This window comes from Lipotes vexillifer, unplaced genomic scaffold (genome assembly GCF_000442215.2).
Source record: "Lipotes vexillifer unplaced genomic scaffold, Lipotes_vexillifer_v1.1 scaffold477, whole genome shotgun sequence".
NCBI classification, from domain to species: Eukaryota; Metazoa; Chordata; class Mammalia; order Artiodactyla; family Lipotidae; genus Lipotes; species Lipotes vexillifer.
Window position 1 is genome coordinate 473923 of NW_006770652.1, and position 17614 is coordinate 491536.

The following is a 17614-nucleotide window of genomic DNA, read 5'->3' on the forward strand; positions in this document are numbered from 1 at the left end:
AGCCTTAACATGCTTCAAATGAAGATAAGCCCTAATGTACTCTACCAGACTCAAGGCGATGCTCTTCAGGTCCTCGAGCAGATCCAAAAGTGTTTCCTGAGGGAACTTCTGCTTTGTCTCTAAGTAGTCCTAAATCTAGAGTCAATTTAAGGACAGAGGTGGGAGTGCCCTCAATCTAGGCAAGAATACAACTCAGTCAAGAAGTGATTGTTCCTCATCTCTTAGCAACAGCCTGAATGTAACAACTGTTATTTAAAGGAGATAGTTTAAGGGACATGTTAGCCTTTTCTTAGATCTCTGCCAGTATCCTTTCACCAGGAAATCTACATACCTGGCAAACATTAGTTTAGCTACTTATAGAAATGCCTTCCTTCACTAAGTTAGTTATCATTGAACATTCTTTCTCTTATCTAGTCTCTACTAAAAATGGCAATGTGAAGAATGCCTTATGAATGTTCTGCAGCACTTCTACTGAAGACAATTTAAGGATTCATAAAGTAAATCACTCCCTTAGACATCAGGACCCCATAAAACAATTGCGATTACTGATAAAATGGTAAGTTGTTTTGTTTTGTTTTGTTTTTTTTAATCAGAACATGATAACCATGAACCTCACTGTAACTGTCAGGTAACAGAGTTATTCTTCGCCAAGGTTTTAGAAATAATTCTCTTCCCTTATTTTATCTGTCTATACATCTATACACACACTTCCATAACCATATATATGGTGTGTATAGTATATGCATAATATATAACTGCATAAAATATGTATATATTATAATACATTCTGTATAAAATATATTTAATATATTTGTATAATATGTAAAATATAAGTGATTCTGTGACATGAATATTTTATTTTTTATATTTTAATCCTTTTAGGATGTACTTGAAGTTCTAATAAATCGTGTACAAACCACTGGCTTCAACCTTATTTACTAAGTACTTAATATTTATGTATTAGTCTGCAGTCCAATGTCATTTGCCATATTATGTGAAGTATTTTTGGAATTCCTTCTACATGATTCAAATTTGTTTGAAGGAATAATGTCCACTTCTTGAGCATACTAAATTACATACGTTTTCTTATTTAAGCAGCTAAATGACCTAAATGGAGGGAAGTATTATAATCCCCATTTCACAGATACAGAAATCAAGGCATGGGGAGTTTATGTAATTTGCAAAACTCACATAGCTAATAAGTGGTGAAGTTGTAGAATAAATTTTAGCAGTCTAATTCCAAGACCCACCAGTAACTACAGCTAGTAAGGTAACAAGAAATCAAAGAAAGAACCAGAAACTACAGCCATATCTACATATGGAAAAAACACTTAAAAGATCCAAGACTTAAAACAGAGATCCATGGAACAACTCAAATCTATATTAACATATATAAGTTTAACAGTAAAACTGAAAAATCTCTGTAGTAAAACCACAAGGTTCATCTCTATTCCCAAATGCCTTGTTGTTCCCAGGGATCTGCAGGTTTTTTTACCTGTCACATACCTGATTGAGTTTTCTACTCAAAATCACCAACACTCCTGCCTGCTACCCAACAAAATCGGTATGTCATGGCTATAAGTTAGATCAAAGGATTAATATCATATTAATTATATCATTATTTCCCAATTCATCACAAACTTTTCCATATAAAATCACCATATAAAATGTGAACACTGACATACTTAAAAATTACGGTAAAGAAGCTTCCTGTCCAATTAAGACAGCAAAAACTAATCAGATAAACTTTCTGAGTGAAGGCACTGACTGTCCATAAAGAAATTATTTCAATATATAGCGTGCTGTAAAGGACCTGAGAAAGAGATATTTGAGAAATTTTATATAGTTACACTTCTCACAGTAAGGAATTCCATCTATAACGTGCACTGAAAATTAGTATCTATCAAAAACAGTTCCAGGTTGCCTTTACCAAGAAACCCTTTATTTAATTGCCCAGATGTCTGGATATCCACCACCTAGCATATCACTTTGTGCCATGAATGAATGAATTCATTCAGAGAGGAGAAATTAGGAGTTTATATCACAATCATTGTATGTTATTTATTTATAGTGTCTATAATTCTATAAGAGTTATTCAGCAACTAAAATGATTCCTGGCATAGTAGGTATATGAAATACATTTGTTGAATGAATGAAGACATTTCTGACACTAAAATAAATAATAATTATAAAGTTATGAAAGCACTTAATTATCGAGATCACTAGTCCAATTTGATGGTTAAGAGTGAGGTCTTTGGAGCTGGACTGTTTGGGTTGGTACCCCAGTTCTGCCACATTATCTGTGAGAAATTAGGCAACTCTTTCTGTTTCATCCTCTTCATTCATAAAATGGAGATAAGATTTCTGTGAGGCTAAGATTTCTGTGAGGCTGTCGGGCGCATAATAGATACACACTGAACGTAACTGCTACCTTTATACCTATAGAGAAAGAGCTTGGATCACATGTTGTGGGTCAGGTTTAGAAACTGGGAGTAGTATCAGCTGGGATGCAAAAGGAGAAGGTTTTCTTACTCAACCACAAACTTCTTGAAACCCAGTGAAGAAACTACAGATACGCTGCACTTCATAAAAGTAAATACAATTGTACCTTTCAAACATATAATCTCTAAAATAATGTAAACAATCCCTAAGCAAACATCTTCTTGCCCACTGTCACTCCACAGAAGTTGGGAGAAACTGACAATATTCATTAGGTAAATGATACAAGCATCTGTGCAAGTCAGTGTCACTATGAGGGCTTTTCTAAAAGTGATAAAATTTCACCTTCTTGTAGAAGAAAGCTAAGAAGGAAGACAGTTAATAAAAACTTAAGTCTTTGTGACACACTGCCACCCTACTGAGCTGTGAACTACTCGAATCTAGACACAGATAGAAGTTTTAATTTCCCTCCCTTCACATAAAAGGATAAAAGAGCTCCATCCAATAGAAATATAATGTGAGCCACAAATATGAGCCACATATGTAATTTGAAATTTTCAAGTTGCCACACTAAAAAAGTAAAAAGAAACAGGTGAAAATAACTTTAATCATGTTTTATTGAAGCCAATATATCCAAATATTATCATTTCAACACATAATCAGTATTTAAGAAATCTCAGTAAGGTATTTTATATCCTTTCTTTCAAACTAAGCCTTCAAAAATCCAGTGTGTATCTTGTACTTACAGCAAATCTCAATTCAGATCAGCCTCATATCAAGTGCTCAATAGTGGCACGTGGCTAGTGGCTACCATATGGGAAAGCACAGATATATGGGGATTCTGAGAACATTTCTTTGTACTTTTCACTAAATCATGTACTTCTTCCTCAAAAGCTAAAAAGGTCTCAATAGATCTACGGTAGTTCATACAGTGTGGACAAATCAATAAGCTAACACGTTCTAATAGCTCAATTTTCCTAATATTTAAAATACAAAATATACTTCAGATAAGGAAAATACATCAAATTACTTAGTCCAAAATTCATTTTTTGCTTACAGTGTCCTAAGTACCAGACTGTAATAGCTCTTGCCACCTACTCTATAAATTTACAAACTTCTAGTGTATAATATTTGCCAATACTCTTTTATTGAGAATTTCTCCCATAACTTTAAAGTAAATGAAATGGGTCAAATAATCAGATTTTGCTTATAGTTTACTGTCTATAGCATGATGTTCCCTTACTGAACTAGTGATGAAACAGTACAGGTCTGATTTAAATTCAGAACAAATGGGAAAGCATTAAAATCAGAAGTGCTTCTGGACCATTAACTTCCATGCTGATTTGACATGCACCACAGTACTCAGGCAACAGACTCAGGAATATAACCTATTCCTAAAGCAAACAGTATTTTATCTCATAACCATCTGGGGCGCTCCTCGGAAGGGCCACTTGCATAGTGCTGTCTGGTATATTTTAATATCCTAAGACCTACTTTAGCAAAACCCATTTTGCTAGGAAAAGACGACTGACATAGAAGAGATTATGGAGAGAACAAAATTTTGGCTGAGGCCCTTGCTTTCATTATTTAGCTGAGGAAAATCATTGGTTATATACGCTTTCAAAATCCTATGGTTTTTCTAAGGTACCAATAAAAGTGATACCATTCATAACATGGACAGTGGTCTCTTTCATATATCGCCTATAGTCGCAAACTTAAGTGCCAAGCAGATGGTTGAAATCTGTTTCGTATAAAATGTGCGCTTTTTTCCCCCAACTGTGTTCTTTGTATTCATATTCAGCCTAGGTTTGAGCCATCAAAACACTGGCACTATGTCGATCATTAGCAGCATTTTAGACAACTGGCAAATAAGGTATTCACTGTTCTCCACAAAATGTTCAGCTAATATTTCCCAGATGTATAATTAAGGCAAAAGATCATCTTCTTAAATTGGTATCAGCACTTTGGATGGCTTCTGGCTTCCAACAGATACTATCAGTGGAAAACAATTTTATATCAAAAATAAGAGTTCTGCTTCTGGGGTGTTTTTGTTTGCTTGTTATACAGCTGCCCATAAAAAGAAATCTATAAATTTCCCCAAGCTTCACCTCCTGTCTAAAGGAATAGGTAGCTAATACAAAATGAGTCATGTTACTTTTACTATGCAAATCTATGATTTGCATAGATAAGTTTCTTCAAGTTATTTAATATTTTCTAATTTTCAAAATATTTTTACAAATATTACTTTAAAAATCAACAGTGTGTGACTTTTTAACAGAAAGTCACCTTTTTGTTGCCCAATAATTTGTTCTATACAATGATTCATTTTTATGATTATACACAAATAAATGAATTTTAATTTGCATAGGTTAGAGCATAGGAATATGTTAAAGCAGCAAATTTGTTACTTAAATACTTGATATATGGATTCATGCAAAAACAACTTTTGGTGTATCAGATTTCCTACATATAAAATGGGAAGAGATGTGCTTTTAGGATACTTCATAATTAGCAGTAAGCAGTCACAGGAAACTATAGCTATATTGCTGCTATTTAGGTACAAGCTACCTGGGATCAGTAATCATAAGTGCACTTAAAACAATTATAGTTGTATTAACTACAAATTTTTAAAGAGTAAGTCAATAAGCTTCTTACAGGTTTTTTTATATGCCAAAATAATTTTCAAATATCAAACAAAAATATACAATTTTCACTGAAGTTCTGACCATTTTATATTTGTCAAAAATTAAACCTAGTTTTCAAAGTTTGAATTCAGTGGCTTGCATTCAGAGATATCCAAATATTTTTATAAATTTTACTAAGTTTAAGATGCCTCATTAGCATCAGAGGATAATTTGATACTCATTATATAGCCCATTTTATAGACGCATGACTGAAACCCCCCCAAATTTAAATGACTTGTACATCACAAAGTTTTAATTCTTGATTTAGAAACTGTAGGAACATATGCCAACTTTGTATATCACTAAATTCTGGATTATAAAATATATTAGCAGTAAGTTGCCCAACTGGGATGACTTCCAGATTTTCTTTCTTGTCTAACAGTAGGAAATTTGCACATTTTCCTCCCTCTAAATGTAGTTCTGGTTCAATAAGGCTCTCTTGTACTTTTTTTTTTTTTTGAACAATCTTTATACCTGTACGAGAATAACACCCGTTCCTTATTCCTAAATTGAAAAGAGGGAGGGAGGTTCAAGAGGGAGGGGATATACGTATACATAGAGCTAATTCACTTCGTTGTACAGCAGAAAGTAACACAACATTGTAAAGCAATTTTACCCCAATAAAAAAAAATTAATAAATAATTTTTTTTAATTTAAAAAATAGTATTCTGTGTAGCACAGTTTGATAAATACTTCTCTTTAGCAATGTTTCGTATTTATTGTTATAAAATGTAAAACAAGGATTATGCTCAGAAGAGAAATAAATCATCTAACTCAATTTGTATATACTTAGAAAAAAGAAGTCTGCAATAAATTTTGAAAAATACTGTAGAAAAAGAATAGAATAAAACATTCAACATCATAATTATTAAGCAAAGAATTAATTTTAACATATAGTCCGTTCCTATGTTATCTCAAATATACGAATCTATACTTAAAACTTACAGCTAATGTGGACAGGGACTTCCTGATACCACAGTCATATTTTCAAAGTATAGATAATACGGAAGGTCATTGGATACGTAGTCAAAGATTATGTTACTGATGGTATAACTACACTTTTTTTCAAACACTGGGTTTTAAATAAAGCATGCAATCTGCCAAACGTAAGATATTAGCAGTATGTGAAGCCTGCCCTCTCAGATTATACAGCTTTTTAATGCATCTTTCATTGGTTGTTCCTCTACTTCTTGCTTCATAGGGTTTAACATTTTTCTTGAGATTGCCAACTATTAGTGCATATTAGATTGGCTGGCCTGATGTTAATGCTAATAGTTACCTAATTTATGCTGAGAACCACTTAAAATTTTTCTTTGGACTACCTGTTTGTAATCTTAGTTGATCTTGCCACTTTCCGGGCCAATGTTTTATTTATTCATATAAAGACATACAATGTCCAGAGCCCCCCTTTTGTCCTAATGCTCTACTGTCTAGTCTTTTTTTTTTTAATTCTATCTTATCTTTATAAATAGAATTTCAGCTCTTTGACCTAAAATGCCACTCTCTTGCTTTTCATATTCCCCCACAGTGCCTTGTTTAGCAATCCATATATAATGTATATTTCACAATATTTGTAATAGTTGAGGATAGGGATCTGATGCACCTGAGAGTTTCAAACACATAGAATGTGAATCTTATCTTTCCAAACACTTAGATTCAAAATAGTTCATAGCAATTTGAGCACTTAATCCTGAGTAAGAATTATACACAGTACTTAGATTTAAAACTCCTAAAATATACTATGGTTACATGTTCCTGCCCAACACCACTCCACTGAGAGGGAAACTGAGAAGTGATTCCACATGTTAAAGGCTGGTTGTATAATATATTCTGTCTCCAAATAGATGTGCATAAATGTAAGAATCCTGACCACTAGAGTGAGGAGCTAGGAATCTTTCAAATGTATTTCAAAGTGATGAAATTTTAGACTTGAGAGATTTTAGAGATTATCTAGCTCACCTTCAAATTTTACAGATGCATTCACTAAGACCCCAAATCTCTTCTCAGTATGCAGGGAAGAACTGGATCTTGAGGTCCTACACCCAGCTAGTAACACTTTCTTATTAGGTTATATTTCCAAAGACAAATCAATGAAGATATTGACAAATGTAAATTTTTACCAAAAAAGAGGAAATTATTCTATGCTTTAGGAGAAATACTAAAAATCCACCAAAAAACTGCCATTTTATATGTATGCCTTAATATTCTAACACTTAAATTTCTAATCTCAACCCAAAATCTCAAATATCCCCAAATGTTACTCAAGCGTATCTTGATTTAGCCTTCTTGAATGCAAATTTTCCATTAAATATGAACTACAATACCACCTTCAGATTTTTAAAGCTGAATATTATTATATGTCCCTATGGCTCGTGTCATAAGATTCTGTGCTGCAAATGAGAAAGTGGGAATGGACTTTGTATTTCTATGAAATATTTCTTCCTTTCAAGATTTTCTCCCCAAAACTGCAGCTGCATCAGGATTTGGTATGATTTATTCAAAATCAACTTATTCAAAATTTCATTACCCTATAAGCGAAAAAGTTTCTCCTAAATTCCAAACTTTTGTATGTGTATATGTGTATAACTATTTCATTCCCCAAAATAAATTCTTCACATAACTCTTAGTGACACCCAATTATCTTTTAATTTACTTCTGAAAGTCTATATAGTCTGCTCCTTTACTTTGTTCCTTAAATTGATTATCAGGAGCTTCTGGATGCCTTTCTTTCTCTAGAAGAATGCTTTTAAAGCATTAAATATTCCTACCCTGTTTATAGGTCAAATTAGATCCGTTTTATTCTTCCAGTAATGCTAAAATTTTTAGAAACGATTACACTACCACATTTACATCCCACAGTCCTTAGGGCTCTAAAAACAATACATTTCCCTGTGTTTCCCAAATTCTCATTATGTTTAGGACTGGAGAGAAATAGAAGTTCTGGTCTCAGAAATAGCATTCGTTGTTATCTTTGTTTTTCCATTCCAAGGTGTTCTGTTTGATTAATGGGACTTTGCATACTACATAGAAGTTTTCTTCACATCCTGATAATACTATGGGGGAGATGACAATCTGAATCTGATATTGTATATTCAGTTATCACTCATTCAAGGTCAAAGTTAGTGAATTAGTGAATGACTCAGAAATTGAAGTTTGATTACCAGTTCACTCCTTTCACTACACATTATCCTAACAAATCTTCAACAGAGATCCCTTGTAGTGCTGATAAAAAAGAAGAAATATTGGCATTAATTTTATGACATCTTCCTGCAAACGCTTCTCAAACATATTACGAAACTCGACAGCAAATTTTTTAAATGGGGGTTGAAACAAAAGGACATCGAGAAACAAGTTTTAAAAAAGTCTTTGGACTTTGTAAATTATTGCCCAACAAACTGGTTCAGGGTAAATAACCCAAAGGAAGAATTGTAAGCAAACAAGTAATACCTTGACTCCAGAATTAGAATAAAAATGTTTTAGATCCTCATCAAGCAACCTATATTAACTGTGAATGAAAAATTAATAGCATAAATAAAACCTTACTTTTTCATTTTCTGTTCTCTTATGTGAAGACACATTTTTCATTTCCACTGTGTTTCTTTTTCATTAGGATGCTCTTTTATTAGATAAAAATTGTTTAAAATGACAAATCAACAGATCATATTTGCAAGTTTCACAACCAACTCTCAAACAACCTACCCCCTTGGTACCATCATCCTAATTCACATAAAAACAGAAAACAAAACCCAAATCAGTACTAAAGTAAATAATTTACCACATTTAAAATAAATTTTGATTAAAAATATACCAAGAAAACAGGATTTGGGCCTGTGTCCTATTTTACTACTAGATTAAAAAATATACCAACAAGCAAAGCAGGTTAACTCTTTCCTTTCTTTCTCAGTGACATTCCTGAAGCCCTAAAGGAGAGGACACATCCCTTATGGAATTGCTGCTCAGCGTCCCAACTGGTCTAACTCTCTTAAAGTGCCAATATAAAAAGCTTATAAGGTTTCAAGGGTGCCTTTTTTTTGGCTCTATATGGCAAATTTCATTTCTTCATATTACATCTACTCTCAATGTATCTGATGCTTAGGTTTCAATGTCACAGAAATGACTGGGATGGAGAGGGGAGGCACGTGTGCACAGAACATAATAAAATCCTATGCATCTCTACAATGAGAAATATTAAAAATGAAGCTACTAATACATTTTTAAGAAACATCCTATCTTCTGTTTTTTTAACATTTTCTCTTCGAAAAAACACATTCTTTCAAAGATGTGAAGAGCAGAAATAGAAACACTGTTACATATGAAAGTTTCAAGGGATTTGCTGCCAGCAGCTTTTCTTTATAGTGTTCCTCTTACCTACAGTATGTGTTGGCACTGGCAGGTAGCCCTAATTCGTTAGTAGCCAAATTATTTTTGTCCCTGAAGTACGAGAAATCTCCATAGCACATGAATGAGACATGGTTTACTAGTTTACACACATCTTTATAACTCCAGGAAACCAAAACTCATTCACAAATGCTTTCATTTCAGCTAAGAGAAGGGCTACAGAATACTACAACTACCTACTTTGAATTCCTGGTCCCCATTCTCCATGAGAAGACAAATAGAAAAAAATCTTTTAAATTTCCATAAAGAACTTTGGTCCTTAATACAAGAAAAATAAACAGCTTTCTGTTCACCATACTCCACATTTCATCCAAGCCAAAATATTTCAGTAGAAGGCATTAAGAAAAAATGTCATTTAGTAATAAACCTAAATGTCTCCAGATAAAAATTCATCACGACAGCATAGTAGGTTGAGATAGCGTGGTTCACAATAGTTAGCATCCTCTTAACTGCATGATCACCAAGTACATTTATATACTGCTGTACCACCTTCACTAAGTTATAGAGAAAATAGGAAGCAGACATAAGCAACACTCAGAAATAAACATGTAACACAAGTGATGATTCAGCTATAGCAAGAAATCTCTGAATTCTGAGGCAAGACAAAAGTAAATGCATTAATACTAAACAGCCAAGTGACTGAAATGTCACTTAGATAAAAAGAGATTTAAAATACAATGAGCTGAGTTCAGTTTTGAATTGATTTAAGCTTCGATACTGATTTCAAATGTCTATGAACAACCACAAGTTTTTGTTTTTAATTTTCCTTCTGTCATGTTTTATGGGTAAAAAGTCCTTACACTACCTTGTAATAGATTACTTTCAAGCTGGGTGACAAAAGGGCATAATGACCGGAAAATGATACAAAAGAAACAGAAAAAGCATGTTAATAAGTTTATCAACAAACCTGGGTAATTCTCATGAAGTACAGATTAAGGTTCAGTGGTTCCAAACTGGCAGCATTCAAGTTGGGTTCATATTTGGGTTTTTTGTTGTTTGTTTTTTAAAACCACCTGTCCTAAAACGACATTGTTTATGCTAATTATCTTTGTTTATGCCACAATTCTGTTTGTTTACTACATTCTTTTAAAATACCATATCCCTATAAACAGTTCTCACCAGAATTCTTCTAAATCTTGTTTCGGTCTGGTCCTTCTCGGCAGCCCACTGAGCAGAATGCAGCTCTACAATGAAGGCGCAAGAGCTGGGAACAACTTTGAGTCTCTGACTCCTCAGGCTGGCAAAGGCAGGGAGTACTGCTGAGGTTTTACACTCAGGCTCCGAGGGAAAAGGATACTGAATGTGGAGAAATGCAACACCCCCCTATTGGACAAGCAGAACCACACGCCACAGTATCTCCAGAGATGTATGAACTCTCAACTAGTAAGTGAAGAGAAGAATAGATAATGCTAAAGAGAAGGGAGTGCAGTTTCCAAACTGCAGGAGAAAACACGGAAGTCAGAAAGGATGAAAAGGTCACCTCCTGAACCATTATTAGTTCCTGATTAAAGTGGAGAAATATGAGGCATTCTCTTAACGAATGTCCAAATAAATGCTGTTCGCTGAAGCAAAATAGTATGTCTTTAAATTTTTTCTTCTCCAGCAATATCACTCGATCATGTTCACCCATATAACATTCAAATTTTATATTTAATGTAAATGACAATGCTCTCAATCAGTGAAAAGAAAAAAAGGACAGAATGAATGAAGCAAGAAAGAATTTGCTATGTTTCAGTCCATTTCTTGTCCAACAAAATGTTTCCTTTAAGAGGAAGATATTTCATGTTTTGGTTAAATCTTTGCACATATTTGTATCTGAGTGCCATCATCTGAGTCAGAAACCTGACATATTAAACTATATATAAGTTAGAACAAGAGAAACGTCAAGATGATTTTATTTCCCATGCTGTTAAACTCACTGAAATTATAAACGAGTAACAAACTATGGAAGAAAACCAAAATCTATCAGTTATATTTATTTAACTCTTCTATAGGAAGGGAGGTATTCAACATACATAATACACATCTGCATTATACACATCCTCATTAGGTGGCTGGAGAACTGATTGTGGAAAGAACAGACAATAAAAATCAGACTTTAACCATGAATATAATTTGGCTTTTTAAATGCATTATGAATGTAATACCTTTGAAATAGCTTCCAGCTCTATGGAGGAGTAATGTGCTCAAGTATTAGAACAGGCCTTATTATTTGCCTCTCAGGTATGGTGCATATACAGACTTTAGTTAAAAGCTCCCTAAGCACAGATAAATACATTATTGTATGCTGATTATACTTGAGAAACATAAGACCATATCAACGTGTGAAGTAATCATAACATCCACACATTTCTATATCTATCAACCTGCTAAACACTGAACTACCTGACATTTAACCCTTAATTGTTCTTGGTAATCAGTCAGATCGCATCGCCTGCTAAGTCTTCAGGACAGTCCTCCAGTTTGAGTGTGATACAAGTATGGTTTGTCCACTGCTTCATGCAAGCTGCCTTCCAAACTAATATCTTGGCTCAGTTAGCTTGCAAATTATTGGGATGGTAATTAAAATCTATAATCAGTTGTAGGCACCTTTTCCTCTACAAGGTAATAGAAAATAAATAAATAAATAAATAAAATGAACAAAGGCAGATATCAGAACATCCTGAAAACATAATATCAAACTTACAGGTTTACAGGTGCCATTAGGTGATAATGTGAGCAGACAACTTTCCTTTGATTCACACCTAGGGGTTACCTGCTAACTTGAATGTATTTATCACTCATGAGCACAATGGTTTAAAAAAAAGGTTTTAATCAAGCTGAATGAATCTGTCCAGGTGATAAATATATTATTACTATGGACAAACTTTAGGTAATTAAAGTACTGCTAATGTCAGAAATATTCTTGCAGCCCATTAACAGTGATTTTTCATGGTAATTTTAAAAATTAATTTTTCGCAGTACCTGATGTATATTTCTTTCTTCAGAAAAACACTTAAAAGTCTCTTAATGTGAAAAATTATTTCTTTAGTCTACATGGCCATAAATAAATTAGATGGGAATATAAAGTAAATAGTAAGTTAAATTTTTGTTGCAGAAGGTTTTACCCTTGTAGTGTTCCCTTCAACATGTAGAAAACTGGCAGTGTGTTGTCTGCACCCGTTTTGAGAGAAGCCATCAAATAGGTGCTATTATAAGCTTAATTTGCTTCATCCCACTACCTTAGAACCCAACTTTTTTTTTTCTTTCTAGATATTAATAGACTGTCTTCTTAAGCAATCATCTTATACTTGCTTTTTAATTAAGTCTCTTAACATAAAACAATTAGAAAGTGTAACAAGTAGCTTGGTCATAAAACAATTACATTACAGTCAAATAGGATAAATATAAACATAAAGAAAAATAGAATACAATATTATTGATAGTAACAAAAAATGCTCTTTTCATTCATCAGAAACAAACTGATATTGATATTTAAGGCAAATATTTTAAATATTTTCATTCTAAGAATATGAAAAAATAAATGGCATTCTGAAAGGAAAAACCCTTAGTTACAATTTTTATTATTTATTTTCAGGTAAATATATAAATTCACTGTCTTCATTTAAAATTTTTTCGGAGAATTCAAGCGTCCGTTCTAGACACTCTTACTAACATTTAGACCATGTTGCCAGTTATGTTTCCTCTAAATAGTATGAGCTAAAAGATTTTGCTTACAAATAATTCCTTAGAGCATACTTTGCCTATTCACCTCCCACCTGAGAATTGTTTTTCATTAATCATAATCAGTTATGTTAGGGATGCTTGACAGTAAAAATAAAATATTTCAACTTCTTTACTTTTTAGAATCATTGTTCAATTTGCTTTACCTCCTGAATATGTTTTAGCAGACAGTGAAATTGTTACTACTTCTGAATTATTTAGCAACTGTTTATTAGTCTGACAGTATTGATCATGTTCATTTCTAGGGCTGATAATACAGACATAACAAGTCTGTATCCCAATTTTGATCCAGACATTTAAGTTTTGAATATTCCTTAAAGTTTCAAATAGTCTACAGGTTGGAAAGGATAATAGAAGACAGACAAGACTATTGATGAAACTAGAAAAAAAAGCACATACAACTTCCAAAATACATAATCCCCAAGCAACTTATTAATGTCCTCCAGAGCAATGTTCTCTATTTCATATAGAAATTTAGAAGTCTTCTTTTCAGATTTCTGACTAAGTTTGAGTGAACAACTCATCTATATCAGGTGAGCAAACAGAATAAAACCTTAACACTCGATAGAAATGACCTACATATTCAATGAAAGTTGCAGATAGTTGAAAAGGCAAAAAAAAGCTGACTATGTATGAGAGTGTAATTACAGCATATATACCTCCTTTGGAGAATATAAATATTCAATATTGAGTCTGCATGATATATACTCTATGTGGGTGACTATAGATACACTCAGCCATACAAATTCAGTGTAAACAAATAGTAATGATTTACTGAGATTTTTGTATGTATTACCAATTACAACCACAGGGGAAATTATTAGGAAATTTTATACTGTAGGACATTTTTCAAAACTATTTTAGCTACTAATATTTCCAAAGATGCTGTCTATACTGACAACTCTATTGATTATCACTTGCTTATTTAATTAGGCAGTTAGAAAAGCATGCCTCTGAGTGACAAAAAACTGAAATTCTCACCAGGAGGAAAAAAGAAGTGTTAAGAGATTTGAGCATCAGAATAGGAAAGGGAAAAGTTTAGTTTAAAAAGAGATAATTGAAAAAATACAAATAAAGTTCACAGCAGGAAAGCTTGCCTATATAAAGGAATAGGCTACAGCCTGTTAATATGTAACTACCTTTTTATAAGAACAGTCATTTAACAGGCTTACAAATCAGACTCAGAGTTTTATTTTCGAAAAGTATAGAGTTGAAGAACACTATCATTTAAGTGTCGCTCTGCACATACTAGAAAACTCACTATGGTATTAAGCAGTAGTATGTTCCAGTATAAATAACTTCAATACCTACATATGAAACAGGCTATGTTTACCAAAAAACAAGCAAAAAAAAAAGCTAACAATTTTAAAGATTTAATATATAGAACTTTGAAAAAAATAATTCAAAACTGTTAAGAAAGCTCAACCATTCACTGGAATTATGTGGTGAAGATGCACCTTAAGGTTTTTTTTAAAAAAAAAAAAAAAAAAGAGGAGGAGGAAATGAAAGAAAGAAGACAGTATTAAAGTATATATGCTGGCTATTTTACTTTCTCTCCTGATCTGATATTGGTTTCTCTAATAGCTGACCACATTCAAGCATTATTCTATTCTCAATACCCCTCTTCTCTTCCATTGCTTCACTTCTAGAATGTTTTAATCTTTGTCCTTTCTTTTTTCGTCTTTTCATATCAAATTCAGTCTTTTGAGCGATGAACAGCTTGACTTAGCATATTTTTAACCAGCTGGTCTAGCACCTAGCTTGCATTGCATAGTCAGATACAACAAATGTTTATACAGAAGGTAGCTTTCATGAAAATGAAAAAAAAAAGCCTGGGTATCATGCATCCTGGCTTTTTTTAGCTTTTTTTTCTAATTCACCATACAGAATACAAAGTTTGAATTCTTTTTAATGGCAAACAAAATTCTATTTATAGTTCCAAAAAATGAACTTATGCTAGGATAAGAACTCAAATTTAAAAACTGCAGTGTGTACTTATAGGAACACGAAGAGGGCTAAAATTCTTTCAGAGCCCTGCTTTACTTGCAAAAACATCCAATGGAAGGATATTACACACATTTCTCTAATAGGAAATACTTGACTACAAATAAACTTATTCCCATCATAGCAAAAGGGAAAACAGAATAAATCAAAATTCAGCTTAAGACAGTGCAAAAAGTGGCCACTAAAAACTTAAAAAGGGATCATCCCCATTTTTTTTTGACATTTCAAGAGTAATGTACTAATAGATTCCTGTGATGTTAAATTTTCTTTAAAAGAAAAAAATCTGCTCTCTTATATCAACAAAAGGTCATGTGCTTTACTGAGCAGCTTCCAAAGTTTTACAGAAGAATCAAATAGGAACTTATAGCCTCCGTTTTAACCACCACTAAAACCTTCTGTCACCCCAGATATTACGAGACAGAGATGTTGAAAATGGTAACATTCTGCACACAAAAGCATTTAAAAAGGTGTAGAAGGGGAGAAAAATATCAATGAGGGAAGAAAGTAAGAGAGTGAATGAGAATGAGAAAAGCAGCGAGTGGGAGAGAGAGAGATGCTTAATGTTCATTTAATTTCCTGTTATAGGACGTAACCTAAAAATATTAGCAGAAATCCCGGAGACTTTGCAAATCAGTTCCATTTGGTCTGGGCAATCAACAAAAATCAGCTAACAAGATTGCAGAAACACTAGCTAAAAGCTTCTCCCTTAAAACACGTTTTAAGGGAGCATCTTCCAATGGATTCAGAGACTACTGTAAAATGGGATAGTTGCACTTCAATATATCGGGGGGAAAAACTGTACTCACCTTTCAAACTCCTGAGGTAAATCAGGGTCAGTAAGCATGCTGGAAAAGCACAATTTCCCTTTGTCACAGCAGCCACCTATGATCGTCTCCAGCTGAACCTGTCAAGTGAGTCCAAACCTTCTAAACCAATTGATTTTCTCCCTCCCTCCCTCCCTCTCTCTCTCTCTCTCTCTCTCTCTCTCTCTCTCTCTCACTCTCTCTCTCTCTCTCTCTCTCTCTCTCTCTCTCTCTCTCTCTCTCTCTCTCTCTCTCACCCCCCCTCCCTCTCCTAGGACTCCTTGACCAGTCTCTTAAAGGGGTAGCGCACTTCCAGCAGCGGGTCGGGCTGCTCCCCCTTCCTCCAGCCAACACGCTCTCGCTCTCGGGCTGCAAGGCACTAGACAACCTCAGGGTGCCTGTCCTTTCCTTTTAATTCTCCCTTCCAGACATTACCGAATGTGAGAAGTCAACTCATTTAACGCGTCTCCCATACTCTCTCCTCTAAATAATAAAAGTCACACACGCACACGCATGCACACACACACACACACACACACACACAGTATGAATTTTGAAAATGCATTTGCTACTGATTAAACGAGAAATCTGTAACCTAACAGAACCCCGATTAAACTGCATTTATTAACTCATTAAGCAAAAAGATTAAATGTTAGTAATAGCATTTTTACACAAAGAATTGTTACGCCTTCTCACCCTTTTCTAGGCTCTCTCCGTGCGCACACGGAAACACACACACACACACACACACACTCTCTCTCTCTCACACACAACAATCAGGCATTGTTCTGAGGGAAGAAAAGCAACTTTGACAGATTGAAATATAGCAGAGGCCCCTTCAAGGAAACCTGTAAACAACTTGTCACTCACTCTGTCGGTCTCACTGTTAGCTCGCGCTTTCCACAAAGTGGTGCGAACGTCCTGGCAACCCAACCAAAGTTTCCTCAGCTCCAAACTCCATAAAACACGATGTGCGATGCGGTGGGGAATAGGTATCCACATACCAAAATAACGCACACTCCAGGGAACAAAACCCCAAACCAAACCAACAAATGAAAACAAAAAGATGGTCCTAACAAACTGTCCTGCTTGGGATTGCTGGGGAGGTCAGGGCGGGAAGCGCTCCCGTGGCTGGGGATCTCTTTAATTTCCTCTGCCCAGGCAGCCACAGATAACAAGGTGGACAAACTAGGGCTTTACGGCTCCTAAGCTGGCTGGCAAGGCACAGCCTCCATAGCAGTTCCAATTATCTAGATAAAAATCTGGCAGGCGAGGAAGGTAATCAGGTAATGTACCTTTGACATGAAATGACAGAGGCACATATACAAACACAGAGAGAGACACTTACACAGACACGCATGCAGAGATGGTGGCTGCCCCGTGCACCGCAGCATCTGGTCAGGGAGTAAGCACACACTCACCAACACGAGATAGTGTGCATTCTTCACACACACACACACACACACACACACACACACTCACACTCACACACTCAGTCGCTCACACACGCTCTCCACTCCTACTGGGAGGGTTCATTCTGCACAAAAGGCTACATTACAGAGC